The following is a 21720-nucleotide window of genomic DNA, read 5'->3' on the forward strand; positions in this document are numbered from 1 at the left end:
TGAAAAAGGAACATAAATTGAGAGTATTTGAAAATAAAATCCTTAGGAAAATATTTGGGCCTAAAACAGATGAGGAGACAGATGAGTGGAGAAGGTTACATAATTTAGAAGTAGATAATTTGTATTCATGTCCAGATATTATTAGAATGATTAAATCAAAAAGACTTAGGTGTGTAGATCATGTGGTACTAATGGGAGAGGAAAGAAGAGTATACAGGATTCTTGTTGGGAAACCTGATGGTAAAAGACCAATAGGAAGACCAAAACAAAGATGGAGGGATAATGTAGAGATGCACCTAAAGGAAATTGGTAGGGAAGAAAAGGAGTATATAGATCTTGCTCAGGACAGGGACAGATGAAAGGCATATGTTGCTGCAGCCATAAACCTTCGGGTTTAAGAAGGCTAGAGAGTTAGTTAGTTATGCATTAAATAAGCATAATATTTGAATTGTAAGTTGAGAATACTATGTCAACTTTGCATTATAAGCAGAAAATTAAACCAGTTTGCCTTAGAAATACATTTTAAGAATAGCCCAAAATAGCATCCGTAATAGAAAATTAAGAAAACTTTCTGATGCATAAAAGTACTGACTAGTGCTGAATGAATCAATTACTGTAAAATATTATTCTCTGATTCAAGTAATTTAACTGTAAACATCATCTTTTGTGTGTAAAATATAATTGTTAGTTGCACTGATAAGTACAAATATTAACTTTATACGCCTTCATACACTCTAAATAACATAACTTTGATATATAAATTAGTAACAATTTGTTAAAAATTAAGTTAAACTGTAGAATTGTTTTCTTAAATAAATATAAGGTAGTAAAAATACTAAACAAATAATTCCTTCTTTTGTTATTTAAAGGATGCCAAACAGTGTAAACCAGTTGTTAGTGGCTAAATAACATAAAATTTGAAGGCAGTAACAATATTTTTAAAAAATACTGTTTTTACCTAACTTTGTGAATTAAATACTAGTACATTTTGTCAAATTATAAATAAAATATACCTATTTCTTTGGTATTTGTACTAAAGTGAAAAAAATGTTACTAAAACTTGGCTAGTACAGTAAATCTGAGAGTTTTAGCTTTATTTGTCCGTAGCTGGATATAATTGTAACTTGTTAATCTCGCCAAACACAATCTTTACCTCAATTTTGGAAGCTAGCTGAACTTTAGCGTTTCGAATTACATATAGTGAAGGCCTCTATAGTGGAAAAATACACCCAGTCTGTAAACATTTGGAAATGTTGTCTCCTTCTCTGTCGAACCAGACCAATAGTGTTCTCAATTGTTTCAATATATTTCTTAACATAACAAACTTTTCAAAAAAAGAATACCTTGTGCCCAGATAGCTTAGTTGGTATAGCGTTAGGCTTTTAACCTATCTGTCCAGGGTTCGAGTCCCTGTCTGGGCGATTACAATTTTTAAATTTTGTCATCGGATCTGGTGCAGAATGGATATAAAATATATTTACAGTCTAACAGATTATTATTTATCTTAAAATTTTGCAAATAAGCTTTTAAGTTTCTCAAATATCAGCATCTTTAGCTAACAGTACAGCATAACAAGTATTATTATAATAGAAATGTTCTGGTGGTAGAACCTACACCTACTGTAATATCTCTGTGGTATTAACTTACATGCAGCCCATAATTTTTGGGACTGTTTCTCCTCCGTTACATTTCCTCGCCATTTACCCTTAGCGTCGCGATTAGCCTCAGAAGCAAATAAGCGAAATCTTATATTTGTTCTTTTTATATCTCTGAAATCACCTATACTATAGAACTACATTTAATAAATTTTGCAGTCTTCCTGTTTGATCTATTACATAATCCAGTCAATAAAAATATACTTACATAGAAAAATCTGGTTTTCAGATACTTTAATCGGGTAATCTGCTTTTGCGTACTTCCTCAGAAATATACACAATCATAGTTCTTTATAAATTTAGCACCTGATATAGAATAAGTCGAAGTCTAGTTAGAGTTGGCCTGTAAGTGCTTCTGGCACATGTAGTTACTTGAAAAAGCAAATATTGGATGTGTAAAGGATAGCATTCTTGTGAAACAGTAAAAAATCAACCTCATTTTCCCGTAGAATTAGCTGTAAGTGCTTCTTGCAGGTTAACAAGGCTCTGGCGTGTGGTCCTACGACACCTACAATCCTCTGTAAGGTAAGGGTTGTCCTATAAATTGTCAATATACATGCAAAATGCCTAGTTACAGCCTAAGCTTTTAGCTTCAATCAGAGGATTTCAGTGTTCAGATAGTGATTGTAGCCTCGTATAATAAACCAAATGGAAATAACCCATGTGTTGATGCACCCAAAACACCAGTAATACTTTAAAAATACCTTGAAAAAGGCTATAAGGCTAAATTATTCTTCTAGCATAGAAAAAAGTTTAGCAAATGGACCTATGGTTCATATAGTCAGTCGTCTGTGAACTTCGTCTTGTCCTGAGAATTGTCAATATATTGATAAATGGTTATATTTAAAAAAAAAAAAAAAACAATGTTGGTAAGCGTCCAGTTGTGGACCCTCGATAAAGGGATTTCGTTACACTAAAAAATTGCCCTTGTATAAAGGCAAATAGTCGAAATGTTAAACATTTCGTGTACTTTATCCAGTAAGCCTTAGCTAGAAATACAATAACAGCGTTACAGACATAAAAATTAAGCAAGCTTAGATATTCTAGTGGCACATAATAAGTATAAAATATCCTTTAAAATACTCTGACAAATAGTTGTTGGTTATCTGAGATCAAAATTTTCAAGCCCTCTCTCCTGCATAAATAGGCTCTAGAATTCACTAAACCTCAAAATAATATTAGGGTACATAAGATAAAAAAGCAGATGGAGGGTGGTGCTGATCGCATCATCTCCAAAATAGCAAAAACAAAAGTATACAGAGCCCTATCTGATATATTTAGAAAACTTTTACCTAGTACAACAGTAACAAAATACTCAGCAAACTCTAAAATAAACAAACTTTCCTTGTTATTTGAGTAATAATAAGCCTAAACATATAAAATAAAAGGGTAGAACTTGCCAAAACATACTTTTGCATCCAAAATATAATTGAAAACTCTTTCTTGAATAGACTAAAAGGTCTTACTTTGGTAAAATAAGCATAAAATTGAAAAATAAAGGGTAAAACTTGACGAAACACACTTCATGTGTACAAAATTTAATTCAAAACACATTTAAATTGTGTTATTTGAGTAAACGTGGAGAATAATCCTGTAAACTTGGGAATAAAATATCTTTCTCTCTCTCTCTCTCTCTCTCTCTCTTTCTCTCTCTTACTGTGCGTGCGTGTGTGTGTGTGTGTGTGTGTGTGTGTGTGTATGTGTCCAAAATGTAATAAAAAAACACGTTCAAATCGTGTTATTTGAGTAAATATTTGGCTAAACTTGTGAAATAAACAGATACAAATTGAAAACTCACACTTTGTGTGTCGAAAATGTAACTAAAAGTCTTTCCTGAATAGTATTAACGGTGTTATTTTGGTAAAAAAACAAACATAAAGTTGTAAAATAATAAGTTAAAAGTTGAAAAAATGTCTTTGTGAGTCCAAAATTTAATAAAAAATGTTGCCTGAATAGTACAAATAGTGTTATTTTGGTAAAAAAATTAACATAAAGTTGTAAAATAATAAGTTAAAAGTTGAAAAAATGTCTTTGTGAGTCCAAAATTTAATAAAAAATGTTGCCTGAATAGTACAAATAGTGTTATTTTGGTAAAAAATTAACATCAAGTTGTAAAATAATAAGTTAAAAGTTGAAAAATGTCTTTGCAAATCCAAAATTTAATAAAAAATGTTGCCTGAATAGTATAAATAGTGTTATTTTGGGAAAAAATTAACATAAAGTTGTAAAATATAAGTTAAAAATTGAAAAAATGTCTTTGTGTGTCGAAAATATAACTAAAAATCTTTCCTGAATAGTACAAATAGTGTTATTTAAGTAATAATAAGCCTAAACTTGTGAAATAAACAGATAGAAGTTGAGAACACACACTTTGTGTGTCGAAAATTTAATAAAAATGTTGCCTGAATAGTATAAATAGTGTTATTTTGGTAATAATAAGCCTAATAAACAGATAGAAGTTGAGAACACACACTTAGTGTGTCGAAAATTTAACTGAAAGTCTTTCCTGAATAGTATAAATAGTGTTATTTTGGTAAAAATAAGCCTAAACTTGTGAAATAAACAGATAGAAGTTGAGAACACACACTTTGTGTGTCGAAAATGTAACTAAAATTCTTTCCTGAACAGATTGAATTGTGTTATTTTGATAAAAATAAGGATAAGCTGGGAAAATGTTTGACATAAAGTCAATGTTTGGTAAAAAATAAACTCAATAATATGTTAAATAGCACACAGTAACATAAATTTACTACCTAAATCAATAATCAAAGGGTCCTAGGTTCGATACCCCGTGATAAAAGCAAATAGTGAAAACTGTAGGCCCAGTCCCTGATAGCTCTCCCTTCTTCCTAGTACAGATAAAAAACCCTTACGCTTCGTTCTCCTTGTTCAAAGTAAAGTTCTCGCTCCAATCTAATTGGGCATCCAAAAATCCTTTTTTCTTGTGTACTGGGCAACCTTGGCCTACTTAGACAGAAACCTCTTCTAACATGCAAGCGCTCTAGCCTAAAACCCTGGCAGCGTCCTGTGCCTTGGAGGCAAACCTGAGCGGAATATTAATTGGCGGCGGAAACTGGTTCTACAAGCGACGCGTAGCTTCAGAGATTTGACCCTTGCTGCGCATTTCCAGACATCCTTTGTTGTCTGGTTCAATCCCTCCCCTGCCCTACAGTATTGCATACCTTTCCCCTGTTCTTGCGTACTAGTTAACCTTGGAAAAACCGGTTCTGAAAATCTACCGACGCGGTCTCTGATTGGTGAATCAGGTTCTCGCGTTCTTTCTTTGTTCTGACGTTGTGACGTCATTTGACCTTGACCGCACTTCCCCCAAATTCCTTTCTCGTCTTCCCTCAGCGCAGAGCTCAGATTCGGAGACAGTATTCTGTCTAGCGTGTGAAACCACCGTGTTTCATAATATAATGCAATTATTGCATAGTACTAATTATTACTGTTACATATCGCGGGTTCGAGTACTGGGACCGTCTTCTTTTCGTAATTGGACCTGTACCTACACCCATTACCAAACTTCATAGCCATTCATAAACCCTAAAAACTTATTTTCAATATTATAAACATTAATATTATCGATTTATACATTACATACTTTGCAGTAATGAATATAAAAACATATGCATAGCGTTTAGTACCTCTAATTACCTTCTATATACATATTTTTCATAAAATAAATAATTATATATTCATAAAAAGTTATAAACATGCAAATACATAAATGTAAAGTACTCTAAGTACGTGCAAATTAGTTATAAGTACATGCGAATTAATTAAAACTCGTGCAAATTAGTTATAAGTACATACAAATTAATTGGGAATATTAAATAGCAACTGTCCTTATCTCATTTACCTTCTACTCCTGTGCATAAAGTAGACTTAAAATAAGAAATTAATCAATCAATAAATCTTTTGCAAATTTAAATTATTGAAATTCCTTACTTTTCTCCTCGCCGAACTCCGTGGCAGAGTGGTTAGTACAGCGTCCTACAACGCTAGGGGTCCAGGGTTCGAATCTCAGCCAGGGAATGGATATTCCTTGTCAATGCTCCTTCAGTTTCATTATGTCATTTACTCGTCTACATCTTAGCGATTAGCCAAAAGTGGCAGAAAAGCGAAGAAAAGTAAACATTACCAATAAACAATCACTTTTCTCTTTATTTTCGTTTTGGAAAATCCTTTTCTTGCTGCTAAGAATTTCTCATTTTAGCTAATCATAATATCGTCGAATATGTGATTTTATTTAATAGCTATTTGTAATTTTACGGAAGTTTCCCTATATGTCATTCGTAAGTCTCTGGCAATGCTCAAATTTCATGATGAGAATTACAACTCGAGATATTTTAAAAATTATTGTTTTAAAGCTTATCTGTAGGAGATTATAAATAACAATTAAATTTATTTTCCAAAATATGTTACTGGTAATTATCCAAAATCGTTTTACATGTGTACCAAGATAAATATTATTTTCTGCTAACAGTGTCTGAGTATTCTTTCGTTTTGACTCATGTCCATTATCTAAAGGTTTAGGCATCACACTTTAACTATCGATGTGAGTGTAAATCTGCTCATCTTGGTGATAATAGTGTTTTAGAATTTAAAGCCTTCGCCATACAAGGTTTTGGGTGTGCGACAACTATTTGCAATGTATTGGAAAATATAGATATTAGGCTAAAACATCGAAGATCTTAGGAATTACTATAACAATGCAAACAGTGCTTGGATTATATCTTAACTACTGCTTACTTTTCCCCAATAGAGAAGCTAAACGAAACGAAAAATGAAATACCTTGTCCCTTCGCCGCTATCGGCATTCTCAGAACAGTTGTTGCCATCTGTTGAGTGTTCTTTTTCGGAAAGCGCACGTCCTCCAATTTCCAGTTTTCCCTCTTGGTTTCTCTTGTCTCCTTCGGTAGAGCTACAACACAGGAAGAATACAGCAGAGGGAGTTCACTGCGCCAGATGTGCACTGGGCTCTCGCTGCCTAACCTGGTGAGCTTTTCTTGTCAACAGTCGAGGGAAATTGGGAAATTTGAAGCATTGTCAAGACTTTATGAACGAAAAAAGCTGCTTTGTAAAATAAGTATATTGAAATATAGTGTTTTATTGTGCAGAAAAGAAAACAAATTGAAAATTTTCAGTTTTCGGTTGAGAGTTCGTGTGCTCCGTGAATCCCCTTCAGGTGACGCCTTTGAAGGTTGGGGGGTGGGGAGCGGCGGATGGCAGTCTCAGATCTAACACGCGGACTGTGAATGGCTTTGGATCTGCTGCATATCTGGATCCACATAGATCGAACTGCTTGTCAATAATAATAATAATAATAAACGCACATGAAACTCTGTCCCACAAGTTTCTCGAAGATGTTCATTCTAGATTTCAAAATTCTCTGTTACTTAAAAATTATATTATTTATATATTTTTTCTTTTCAGTGTCATTGTCGTTGTCGTCAGGGAGTCGCCCTAGATTTATCGTTGTCGTCAGGGATTCGCCCTGCATCATCGTCGTCGTCGTTAGGGATTCGCCCAAGCATTGTCGTTGTCGTCAGGGATTCGCCCAACCATTGTCGTTGTCGTCAGGGATTCGCCCAACCATTGTCGTTGTCGTCAGGGATTCGCCCAACCATTGTCGTCAGGGATTCGCCCAACCATTGTCGTTGTCGTCAGGGATTCGCCCAACCATTGTCGTCAGGGATTCGCCCAACCATTGTCGTTGTCGTCAGGGATTCGCCCAACCATTGTCGTCAGGGATTCGCCCAACCATTGTCATTGTCGTCAGGGATTCGCCCAACCATTGTCGTCAGGGATTCGCCCAACCATTGTCGTTGTCGTCAGGGATTCGCCCAACCATTGTCGTTGTCGTCAGGGATTCGCCCAACCATTGTGGTTGTCGTCAGGGATTCGCCCAAGCATTGTCGTTGTCGTCAGGGATTCGCCCACACGCAGCAGTCCACAGCATATACGAAACGGCGCACAACAGTCTCGAACAACAATAACTGATTTCGTTGACTTGAAAATTGTTGGCAATTTTGCAATCTGTAAAAATATTAGAGGATTGAGAGAAAATAAATGTACAAGTAACTCGATATCTTTATTTCTATTCATCTGCGGGGTAATCTGCTGACACAAGGGCCGTTGACCTGCTCAACGCTTGCCTTGTAAGGCCTGTTTATAAAGCATCTTCTTGGATGGAAATCCATAGAGCTGTAAAGTTGGACTCCAGAGGGATTTATTTATTTATTTATTTAATTGAAACACAACAAGAACATAACTAAGAAAATTAACAAAAATTATAGATGACGTAATATACATTTACATTTAAGAACAATTTTTAGAAGAATTTAATTATTAGATTACACAGACAAAGGAAACACAGAGATAATACAATAATAAATGACGCTAAACTGTCGAATATAACCTTACAGTTGAATGAAAACCAAAATTCAATGAATAAAACAAAACATACAGAAATTCAACGAATAGATCTAATGTTACAATTACATATTTAAATAGGTCAATGTTGGGGCTATTCTTAGAAACTGAATTATATAACTTGCACATTCTGCTCATGGGTTCAGCTTCGGTCATTTTGGTTCTTCCGAGGGGGATATGAAAGAGGTCAGTTCTGGGCCTTAACATACTGTTTGGTACGTAAATATTTAAATTCGACAACAGATTAGAAAAATCTATTTTACCATTAGTAAGCAAGCTTCGAGAGAAATGTTATTTGACTTGTTTGCCTCCTTTCGTCGAGTGACGAAATATTAAAGATTTCGCTTAATATGTTGCTAGGAGTGAGTTTTGGATATGTCCCATCAAGTTTAAATAGTACATATCTGAGAAATGTATTTGAAGCTTTTCTAATTTTTCGATATCTTTCTTGAGTTGCGTGTTCCAAACAAGATAAGCATATTAGAGTTTATATCTGACGAGTGTATAATACAGAAAGAGAAATGTTTCCTTTTTTCTCAGGGCCTACCCGATGGCGCAGTGGTAGCGTCGTAGCCTTGTAACCAAGGGGTCCCGGGTTCGATACCCGGTGGAGGCACACGTGGTTCAGATCCCACTTTAAACTGTAGGTCCAGTCCCGATTAGCCTTACTGTGCATAAAGTGGACTTAAAACAACATATCAAACCAGTAGTGTTATTTGTACTATTATAAACTCGATAAATGATGAGCCCCCCTCAGGCAGATTTGCTTACACTTAAAACTAGCTCAAGATGTCCACATGAGCTTATTGCTCAAGTGTGTTACTCTGTTTAACCCAAGACATTTGTAAAAAAGCCCTCGGGAATTTCCCGTGAAATGATGACCCCCCTCAGATTGATTTGCCCACACTTACAAAAGTTGCATCAGCCAGATTGTTGTCCATAAGTTTGTTAAAAATATGCCCCTCTTGATATTGTTTTTGATACACTTAAAACTAATCCACAAATGCTCATAAAACCCACACCCACCCACACATATTTACTTCCGGTCCACTTCTGGTTCAATACTGGTTTAAATTCAATTGGACACCAGGCCCATCTTGTGTATTATGCAGAGGTCTTCTAGAATTGCTCTGTGACTCTCTCATTTCTTACATCATAAACATATGATTTTTCACCTATAAGAATAACACTACATATGGTGTCATCAGGAAGTGGATCATGGAATTCACAGATAATTTTAATGTTTGTCCTGTCATTAACCACAACTTGTTGATGACAAACATGGCTCTCTGTGTTTTAAATTCATCTGGTGTGTAATACATGTCAGTATTGCCAGTAGTGATCCTTTTGTATGCTGTAAATGCTTCATATAATTTAAGAAAATCATCCTTGGACATGTTTAAATTATAATTTTCTCTGGGGAACACTTCATTTCTGCCATTTTTAAGATATATGTTCTTGATGTTGCAGTTATCAAATTTACTTGAATTTTTTTCCTGATTATTGTTTCTTCCAGTCTGAAACAGTACCACAACAAAATCTGGCATGTCATATTGTATACTGGAGAATGAGTTTGTAGCATCAAATTCATAATAGCTACCAGTGGCAGGCTTCTGCACACATTGATATGTATAAAATTGCAAAGGTACCTGTGGATTTTTTAGGATATCTGCTTTGTATTTAAGAGCATAACTGGCCTCATATTCAACAACCGGGATTCTTAGCTCCATAGTCTGAATAAGGCACTTGCCTTCATCAGGTAGGGTATTAGGCAGAGCTTCCCCTGTAGAGTTTAATGTACTGTACCTCATCAAAGCATTATTATCATTGGCAGCTCTTCTAAATGTGATTCTTAAACCACCCTTCCACATAATATCTTTGTAATCTGAGAAGAATCCAGGCAACAGGCGCATAGGGAACAGTACTGTGTGGCTTTTAGATATTTTATCACTAGCCTCAAATCCACCTATTTTGTAATAAGAAGCCTCGGTCTTGGATAATTTTAGTGTGGCCAAAGCTGTAGAGGTAATACCAGGGTAATCTACTCTGTTTATAACAACACCATGTTTTCTGATCTCAATTTCAGAGAACAGATGTGGCACAAAATTGTCTACCAATCTTATATTTGAATTAGCTGGATAATCTGTACCATCGAGCTTTACAACATCAAACTTGATGTATAGATCTGCTCTGTGGGGGTGTATAAAGCCATCCCCTACATCAAGATCAACCTCAATCTCTGTGTTGGGTTGATTTAAATTTGCAAAGGTCCTCCGGTTTGGGGGGAATGACTGTAGCTCATAACTCTCAATATTTTCCATTTTTTTTGTATGTATTTTTATTTAAATATTAATTTCTATGATAGCAGTTGTTGTGGCTCCAGCAAAATCAACTAATTCTTCCTTTTCATTAGTGACCATCAACTCAATATAGTCTATTCTATTATGGCACACAGGAAAATATAATGTTGGTGATGGAGTGTAAATTATTGGCTCCATAAATTCAGAGTTAGGCTTGAATGTTGCAATGATGCCAGTTTGCTTGTGAGTGCCTATGCCATCTGATTTGGTGATCATACCCTCGGCCACATTACAGTGAATATTCAGAGTCTCTATGGCTAAGAATTTAGGTATATTAATAGCAGTGTGTTTAATAGCTGGTTCAAGTTTTGTGTTGTTTTCAAATCCTAACAGCTCTCCTATAGTACCCAGATCTACTGTCTCTGTAGCAGACACAATCTCTACTCTGTGAGTGACAGAATTTTGAGTTAACACTATACCTCTAGGTAACTGAGCATTTAGAGTAGACAGATTATATTGCCCTGGAGTGATGACAATGTTTTGGTCACCAACTGCAATCTTGTTGTTGTGGTGTGTAATATTGGGGATCAAGTACATGCCATAAAATGCTCTGAGAGCTATTGTTTTGGGATATACAATATCATCATGTAATCTGAGCTTCAATATTGAATTTTGGCTGGTGAGATGAAATACCCCCATGATGCTTCAGATACCACAGGGCTTTTTGAAAATCTTCAATTGATGGTTTATTTATTTGAGACAGATACCTAAGAACAGATAAACACAGATGTCTACAATTAACATCTTTGAAGTTTTGAACACGGGCATTATTGTAATAAAGATTAGTTGATTTTAAATATTTTATTAAATTTTCAGGTGGAACACCTCCAAATGAATCAAACACAAATGCCTCATCTTTTAAATATTTAAGATAACAGATCCAGTGAGTGCCCTGATTTTTGTACTTATCCAAATTAACTATGCCACACTCTTTTTTGAGTGGTTGTTCTGGTAAAGAATCAGAAATGTACACACCTCTAAAATGTTTGATGCCCAGTGGTTTGATTAAAGCTTCAATATCTTGGTTTGTAAGCGACTCTTGTTTTTTTTAAACTTATTCATGGTTCTCTTAAGACCTTTGCCTTGTTTCTCTATGGCCAGATTATGGCGCCTCTGCTCATCTAATTCTGCCTTATTCTTCTTGGCATTTATTACTGTTTTTGCTATGGCGGCTGATCCCCCGGCCAAGCTCCCAACAGCCCCGAGAGCAGCTAAGATAGCAGGGATAGTAAATATGAAGCCCCCTACATGTGATTTTTTTCTTGATTGCTGTAATTTTTTTAATTGGGGGGTACTAAGTAATAATTTCATACCATGACCCTTGGCAAGACAAGCACTTTTCTTCTTGCGCTGCTTTTTGGTTAGAAGATTATCAATAGTTTTAAGAGATTTGAGACCTGCATAAGGTATCTCATACACAACACCCTTAGCCTTCATTGTTGGTTTATTATATACATATTCTGGGATTACATAGCTTAATTAAGTGGCTTAAATTTATTTAATCTATCACAACCCCCACCCCAATTTTTGTTTGGTGTTCATAGCTATGGTGGTCCCCAATGCTGCTATTTTTTCACCTAAAGATGCATTTTTGCTTACAAATCTACCAAATGCTGCCTCTTCTAATTTCTTGTCTGCAACATGTCTCTTGTCAAGATCAGTATGTGTGTTGTATGCTATGTCATGGTCTCTACAAGCAGCATCTAGGGGATTAACACCAGGGTCCCCTCTGTTTAATCTATGATCTAATTTTGTACCGGGACCACAATATTGATAGCCTGGAATGTGTAGTTCAAATGGCAGCTTGTTTATGATGTCATTAACCAGCCCCCGACCCTCAGAAATATTCCAAAATTTAGGTGGTAGAGTATTAATAATTTTTATAAGATATCCAATACCCTTAGTGTCATTAACTATAAAATTAGACAATTTGGTGCTTATCATGTTCATAATTCCAACTTTTTCATTGTAAAAATTGTGGTTGCCAGGAATTTTTTCCCCAGCTATCACCAGCAACCTATCTACAAGTTTCCTGACATCATCAACCCAGACAAATTCTTTAGGCAGGGTATTGTATTGTTTAATCCCACTACCTGTTTTGATCTGTGACCATATGGGCTTGATTAAGTTGTTGTATTTTGCTCCACTGCTAGACTTGACTCTTTTTTGTGTGGGATCATTGTTCTGATATAGAGCATCTGATTTTATTAATATTTCTTTGTAGTGCTCATAATCTTGATCTGTATAGCTGCCAGGTCTTTTCCGAGTCATCAGTTCCCACAATCCAGGTGTTCCAGGATATTTAACAAAAGCACCCCTCTCTCCAAGATGAGATTCTGAATATACAATCCGATCATCTCCCATAAATGTTACTCTGAAATTGCCAATTCTATGTATGATGCTACCATCACGCTCTGTGTCAGCATATAAGCCAAAAACCTCATCTTTGTTGTCTTTAGGTGTGCTTAAATATTTTTGAGCAAGAAGACCCAATTCAATAGGATCCTGAGTAGCTTCAATTCTTCGAGGAGCAACAGGACTAGGTGTATGAATACTAGAAAGTGGGGTGATTGGATAATCTAATATGTTCCTAGCAGCTACAGGTACAAGCTCTGTGATCAAATTTTGATTCTGCTCTGTAACAGTTTTGATATTTTTACCTAATTCACCAATAGCATCAATAATAGGCTGTTCTATGCGCTTGTGTTGCTCATAAAAACCTCGGTTCTCTGTTTTCCATCCCTTAAATCTTTTTACAAGATAATCTCTTAATTTAAGATCATCAATGATTGGCCTTTTCATGGTTATTTATATAAGTCTCAATGTCTAGAAAATTGTTGATTTTATTTCTGTATTTACCACTATTGGCTTTCCTTGTCATATCAATTGTGACAAATCCATAGCTGTCCTGATTCCAGCACCTACTTCAAAACTTAGAAAAATCATTGTAGCTCAAGTCCCCACCTACATATTCATCATGTATGTGTTTGAGGTTGGTATGGTCTTGATGAAACACACATATAAAATTGCTGTTGTCTCGTATCAGCTGCTTTGGAATTTTAGAGAAAGTCTGTGCCAGGTAAAAACAATCTATGTTTTTGTGTCGGCCCTGTGTAAAGAAATTTCTAACCTTGTTTTGATTATCCAGTATAATGTCATCAAACACAACGACAGAGTTATCAAGACATTTATTGAGTGGCTTAACATCTGATTCAAAAGTGGCTATATCCAGTCCATCATATAACTTCATCAATTGCTGATATTTTAATTGTTCCAAGCTCTTAGAGAAAACATACAAGTGCCTGTTTTTCCAATCTAACCAGTTGGGTGCCAATAAAAAATTATCAACCATTAGTGTAGTTTTACCACAAGCAGATGGCCCAACAATAAAACATCTAATATTATCAGGCAGCAGCTTGCCATTTCTCTTAATCTCCTGTTCAGGCTCTGGTAGTCTTTTTATAACATCCCAGGTGTTCATAGTATCACTTTGTTTGCCTCGATCCAGCTGTTTTCCGGATGACCTAGGCATTTGACAAGTATCTTGTTGCCTTTTCTGAGGATGATTTTTTCTATAAGATATGTGTCCGGCTGCTTAGTTTTGTTAAGTTCTTCTTCATAAAACCTGCCTTTGAGAATTTCACCTCGGTGATCTTTTATTATATATGTGTTAGGGGTCCCAGGTTTAACTTGAACCACTGAAAATAATTCAGTGCTCCAGTTTCTGGTAAAGCCTCTTTTGAATAAGTGCTTATATTTGCTGATTCTTACTTGATCACCAATCTTGTATTTAGTTTTTTTTTGTTGTTGGTTGGTATTTAGGATAATAAACAGTGTTGATCAATTTTTGCTCATCAGATGAGGTCACTTCAGAGGGTTTCATGTTGATTGTGGTGTGAATTGAATTATTATATTTATCTAGAAGTTCTGGTAGAATATTAAGCCATTTATAATTACCTTGAAGTGTAAATTGTTTATACATATGATTTTTTAGAGTTCGGTTGAATCTTTCTACAATAGAGGCCTTGAGATCACTGTAACTTGAGTAATGTTGTATTGACTGGCTTTTAATAAATTGTTGGAACACCCAATTAAAGAATTCTTTACCATTATCTGTTTGTAAATAGCGAGGTGATCTTCCACTCTGATTGATAATTGTTCTAAAAGCTTCTGTAACACATTTTCCAGTCTTAGATTTGAGTGGCATAGCCCAAGCAAATTTTGAAAATGTGTCTATGACAGTGAGTAGGTACTTGTAGCCCTTGTTGATCTTGTCTAAGTTTTTTAGGTGTCCACTTGACATTTCAACCAAGTCACCCTGCCATAAATCATCTATGCCTTTTGTAAACACTGGCAGTGTCTTATAATTATGTCTGGCTTGTCTGTGTAATTCATCAACAATAATTTGTCTAGACATAGTATGTAAACAAGAATATTGCAACTATAGGGTGTTCAGCAGCAGATACCACAGGATTTTCTAAATACAGTTTGTCTCCTATTTGTATTTTAAATTCGAGAGATCCATCATCTTCAGCATAAGCTGTCTCTAGTGTATCGGGATCTGTAAAATCCTCTAACTCTACACTGGTGACCTTTGGTTTGTTGTCAGCATTTGTTATTGATAAGATAGGGTAGTGTTGTGCCTGTGGCTGGAGCCAATATTTGATTTTGATTGGTCTGAGTGTGCCTCCAACAAAAAACTGGTAATAAAATTGTGCAGGGGACAGCATATATATTTTGCCACCTGGTGTAAATGGTGAATCATATTCTTTGTTGGGGACACTGTACAATTCAAGAATTATTGTATGCCTAGGATTCTCGATTAGGCCAGTTATTTCTTTTTCTGCTGTGAGCAATCTACTTGTTACAGATTGAAGGTGCTCATTGATAGTTCTAACAACATCATCATGGCCTGGCTTGATCCTTATGTCCACAGCAAGTTTCTTGTATTGTTGCACAATCTCTTGAAGCTGCGTGGCAAAAACAGAGAGAGCATTTGCTTGGTTGGATTCCATGGTCCCTAGCTGTTGCTTGATGTTGGCTACAATTTGCTGTAAATTTTCAACAACTGCCAATTTTGAATTTTGTGTTGTAAGATCATGGACTTGTCTTCTGATATCCTCAAACAAAGCATAAAGTTCATTAATATGTTGATTAGTTGGTAGAGTGGCCACTGTCTGAGTAAGTTGTTTGATCTCTGTCTGGATATTCTTGATATCGTATCAATCCCTAGGATTGTATGTTTATTTTATTAAGTCTCTCTGAACGCTTCATGTTGACCAGGGCATTCACTTGTTTTTCTCAGCTGTCTCAAGCCTCTTAGGCATGTTTACAATGCATTGTGTTGTGCCATGCAAACCTCCTGAGCATTCAGGAACAGGTAACACTTCTGGTTATGGTGTCAGCGGTTTGCATGGTAGCAATTATAATAAACACGATTCGGCGATTCGGCATCGAGGAAGAGCTCGATGGCCAGGGGATATAGAGGTGAGACAAGCTGAGAGGTGAATGACTTTGGAGATTGAGTGGGGAGAGAGAAGGTGGTCAGCAAGGCAGGAGGTCGATAGTGGAAGCACGCTTTGGTCAGCATAGGAGAAGCTTACAGAGGACTTCGCTATTTTCATTCAGCTCAGAGACATCAGATAGACAGGTAATTATCCTACACCCAGCCATGATACAGGTTCAACGGTTCACAAAATCCAACGAGTGACCATTGTCTTTTCAGTAGTTTAATTCCTTTGTGTAATTTGTACCTTTCGTATGCCAAGCGATAACTCGTCATGTCAATGACGAGTGGTCTCATCAAGAGGATGAATGATGAGTAGTTTACATCACCCCATCAATTAACTGGTTAACCTGCTAGATACTCTTAAGATCCCACGAACTTTAAGGTTCGTTACGATATCTTCTGATTTCAATATGCGATTCACAGCTCTCTTAATATTTTTAAGTTCCTGTGATGTAGGCAGATTAGATACAGTATTTTGCGAAGATTCCAGGGCTGATTTCACAGCATTTAATTCAGAAGCATCAGCCACACTGCGCATAGCATCTTGAAGCAGGGTTATGTCTGCCCTGGTAGGTGTGGATTGTTGTAAGATTTCAAGCTTTGTTTGGATATCATCGATCAAGTGATGAAAATGAGATAGCTCAGATTCAGTGTTGAGGTTTTCAAGTTTGGTGATTTGTTGCTGGACACTGACAAGGGTGTCTACAATACCAGGCAAGCGGGATTCTAGAGTTTCTTGTACATTTGTCAGATCACCTTGTACTGCTGCTATTGTACCCTCGAGGTGGGTTATGGTACTTTGAATTTTTCCAAAATCTTCATATGTTTCAAGTTGCAGCTTGATGTTGGCAACATTACGAGTTATAGCACTCAGAGCATCAGAAGATGGCAAGTTGTTCATAAAATTTTCAAGTGTCTCAATTTTTTTCTTTAACCTCGGCTATGGCATTGTTCAGAGGGTCCAGATTAGGTATCTGTTCCTTTAGAGTGGAAATCACTAGATCAAAATCTTCTTGTGATTTTATGCTTTTGACAATTGTTTGGAGCTGTGTCTGGACATTATTAATCTGTTCTTCTAATTGTTGCTTCAATTGTTCAGAGTTGGTAGATTGAGTCTTAAATTTGGCTTGAAGAGCTGCCACAGCCTCCTCTAAACTTTGAAAATTATCCAATGTGCTCAAATCAGTATATTTCTGAAGCAACAGTTTGAGTTCTGAATCAATTTTAAGAAGAGGGTCCATGCATTGTGATTGTAAATTTGTAATTTCTAATTGAAGACTGGCATTGAGTGTGGTTTGGAAAGCTTGTAAATCACTTCTTAATTTTTTGACTGACATCAAGCATCAAAATCCCATCATTTTTTTATCGGTTATTTATTATAGAGTATCTGATTCTTAATTCTATAAAAAAAGGTATAAGCTTGTCATAGGATCCCGGGACCTCAATATATAAACAATCACCGGCAGAAACAGTATATACAGTGCCAGAAACCATGTTTGAGTGCTTTATCCTGTAAATATTTTTGCCTACTGAAACCTTGACATTACCCTCGGGAGTTGTAATAAATTGTAATTGACCACCTATAGGTAATTGGTAATGATTTAAATTATTGTTAAATATGTATAATGTTTTACCTGTTTCATCATCAACATCTGTAAGTATGCTGTTCAGATGAATAATTAACAAACCACTTAGTTTAGACTGTATATCAGGAGAGGGTGCTGGTGTTGGCACGTCCATAATAGCCTGTTTTTTGAACCCAAATAAGTTCATCAGCATGTTTATTTATTTCAAATCATGCTCTGTAATTGGGCATTGTTTGCCACTTTTCAAATCACAATGACCCCATGGTAGAGTATGTATGCCACATGACAAAATACATCTCTTATCATCATGTGGGTCCAGAGCAATTTTTCTTACAACATTTGTAGTCAACAAGTGATCTTTACTCTGAATTCTATTTTCTGATGTTCTGATTGATCTCCGTGATTTGAGACAATTTTTGTAATCTTCAAATTGGAGCTCTTTGTCCACACCAATGCCCTTGGCTTTTTTTGCAACAGCACCACTACATGTTACAAAGCTGTACATCTTGGCCCTTAACCCGGCAAATGCCACAATAACATCACCAAGTGTCTCATCTTTTAACTTGCCAGGCACCTTTTTGTTGTGGGGTTGAATCTTTGTATGTTCACTGGTATCAAAATATTCAATCAATGCAGGCTGTGTTATATCTTGATAGACATCTTCTGTCTGAATATCAAGAATAAAACTATCTGTGTCCATGTACATTAATTTTATATTATCATCATAGAAAGGCCTGAGCACATCATAATAGAGCTTTAACATGTGTAATTTGGCCAATTCTAATATCACAGCCCCTACATAAATAGGCTTATCAAACTTTATCTTTGTTTTTTTCATGTTGAAGAGTGCCATATTTTCATCATAAATTCTTCTGTAGTTGAAATTAGGCTTTGCTGTTAATTTTTTGCTCCGGTTGGGGTCAGTAATTAATTTAACATCAGTATGTTTTCTGACATTTTCTATGGTTTTGCCATACACTGAATTGACCACCATTTTAAACAAGGTCTTATCAAATTGGCTCATTGCAGATGTTCGAAGCTCTGTGTTTGTATCAATATATGGCTTCAACCATCTTGAGTGTTTGAACCTCAAAACTTTGCCAACTTTGGTTACTTGAACACCATGATTCATTAGGAACTGGAGGTTTTTGTAATATATGACATAATCCTGTTTTGGCTCTATAGCATCATTAGCTAGCTTCTTCTGTTTAGAGCCAGGTGAACACTCAACCTCAGGAATTGGGGGCAGATCTGAAAATGTGTTGTGTAAATTATCTGGAATTGTCAGATCAACCTCTAAGAACAGGCCATAGTCACTGTCATCAAAATCCTGAAGATCTTCAATATTGAAATCTTCAACCCACTCAAGCCCTGCATATGGCAGTTTATCCATCATAGCATAACCATACAGTCTGTTGGCATCCACATACAGTATATAATTTGATGGCAGTGCTGGATCATAATCAGGAATATACTTGTTATTTGCTCTGGCATATCTCTGAGAGCATTGCACCATGCCTCCTCTTATACATTGTTCTATAAACAGATACATATCTTGATCCTGGATTAGATCTAATTGCATTTTAGTGTTTAAAAACATTGCAGACCATGCTAGGCCTGGAGCACTGTAGAAATACATTGGATCCAGCTTATAATTTTCCATCGATGATTATCTAAATGCCTGAAGTATATCAGCTAAGAGAGTGACATCAAGTTTTAAATATGCCTTGTGATAATCACCAAATGTCTGGCATTTTAAATTGTTCCACATCAACTGAGCATGGTGATAATCATCATCAGTAATTCCAGATGCCCTGAGTTTACTGTAGAATGCTTGTTGTGTTGGCAGAGAACACTCATCAAATTTAGAAAAATCTGTAGCATAGTCATATGGGTATACACCCTTCCGCCTAATTAATTTCAGGTCCTGATTTGGAAACATAACACATGTGATTTTGAATTGATCATCAGATAATTGACTGGCCAGTGTAGCCAGGCTAGCCGACAGAATTCTGTAGGAATCAAGAAATCTTAAGTGAATAGGAACACCATTCACTTTAATAATCTTGCTGATAGCTATATATTTCTCATCATTTTCTGCTAAAATATTTAAATTCTGCTTGTCAAACCCCTCATACCTGATCAAATGATGAAAATCATAATTGGATGCACCATGGCAAAATATCGGGACAAATTTTGGTCTCTGGATCTTAATATTGCAGCTACTACACAGAGCCATTAAGAATTTACCATCTGTATGGGAATGGTGTCGCACCTTGATATTTGTGTCTGAAAATTCAGAATCACATACCGGGGATTTTTCTGCACTGTTGAAATCTTCAATCTGATCCTCTGTTAAAGGCAACATAGGTTTTGATTTTAATAAGATATTAGATGCTATGTCATGGCACTTATTTTCTATTCTATGAGCAAATTTTTTGATGGCATCTGGTCCCATGTATAAATATTCTTCACTAACAACACCATCCTGTACAACAGCATAATAAAAACTAGAAGGTTCATGTAGCTGGTATGATGTAATTGAAGATTCATCAGGATCTGGGCTGCAGAATGCAAGGGGTTTGAGGTTTGATTCAAAATCACAGACTATATATGCTGGGTGTTCCAACAAGGCTTCAAATTTTTTGAATTTGGCATTTTCATTTGGCTTATTCATAACCATATGAACAGGTTTATGATTCCCACAGTATTTTAAATGTTCAATTAACTTGTTTTTAGCAATTTCTGCATTCTTCTTACAAACACCATTTTCCATTTTTCTACCATCAAATACAGTCAAACATCTTCTACACAACTTGGATATTGTCTTACATTTGTCTAGTTGTGTTCTAATTAAAGCTTCAAGATTATGTATCAGAGTGTAATGGTATGTGTCATCCCCTTCAATTAAGAGCAGATCAATCGGAACAACAGAATCATCATCAGGTGTACTGATTCTGAGAGGTGCTATCAAGCAATTGTCACGGCCAGGAGAACAAATAAAAACATTAATAAATAATTGTTTACCATTGATATCCCTGGCCTTCTTTTCAAATTTATCAATATTCTGAACAGACATTGGATATTCTAAGCCCTCCATAGCATCATCAAAATCATGTTCATGTTGTTTATAATAAGTTATTCTCTGAGGGTTTCTTAAAACTGGATACAAAGCAGCTAAAATACACCACAGAAAGCATTTCTCATCATTATTTTCTATGTTAACCACGGCTCTTTTGTTTTTGATATTGGCAGGTAATGGCAGATATGTAGATCCTTGTAATGGGTTAAATTTAGAAATATTAACATAGAGCTTGTGTGGAGATCCGCATAGGCTCCATCCTGACCCTTTTGCAGCAAATTCAGAATGTTTAATATTCAATTGCTCTATCAAACTGCTTATTATTTTGTCTAAATTTGCATTTGAATATACAGCTACAGTTTCTGTTATGTGGGGCTGTGTAAATTTTGTGCCATTTGGTTTCTTATATTGTGTAAACAATTTGAGGGACAGCTTATAAGAGCCATTATGTGCATTTAGAATTGCCTGCACATCAGAATTTATACTGTTCAAAAAATTGTTAATGTCACATCTTGGCTCTGATACAAAACAATAATCTCTAAGTTGGCCATTAAAACTGCTATGGATAGGTGGTGCATAGCGTGGCTGCTTTGCTGCTCTAGCATTAACAGGTGTTTCAAGCTTCCTTTTCAGACCAGATGTAGATGGCTGTGGGGGCAATGTTGATGACTGTGCAGAACAAGAGCCTATATGTTTATATGTGAAGTATTCCATGCTATATTTTCTATGGCATTTTGGGCATATTTTTGTGGGTGTTCTACATTTGTCTGGATCACAATTATGCCGGTGCCTAGCTCAATTGGGGCTGGATATATTCTTATTACACTGATTGCAATATTTTTGTTTTAGCATTTCTGTTGTTGTTTATTATATAAGATTTCCTGGGGTTCAATTCAAAATTTTATACTGAATATAAAATATCAGTTTTGTTCAGCAGTGTGCTTTGTATATTTCTTGTGTATATTTAATATGTTAATATTATTAATTTCTATCCTCGGTTTATTATATCAAATTTCTTGGGTTTTAAATCACAACTTTATGCTTACTATGACAGGTTGTAAAGCTAATAGCCTGCAAGTGCAAAGGGAGA

This window comes from Lepisma saccharinum, chromosome 1 (genome assembly GCF_977018435.1).
Source record: "Lepisma saccharinum chromosome 1, izLepSacc3.1, whole genome shotgun sequence".
Lineage (NCBI taxonomy): Eukaryota > Metazoa > Arthropoda > Insecta > Zygentoma > Lepismatidae > Lepisma > Lepisma saccharinum.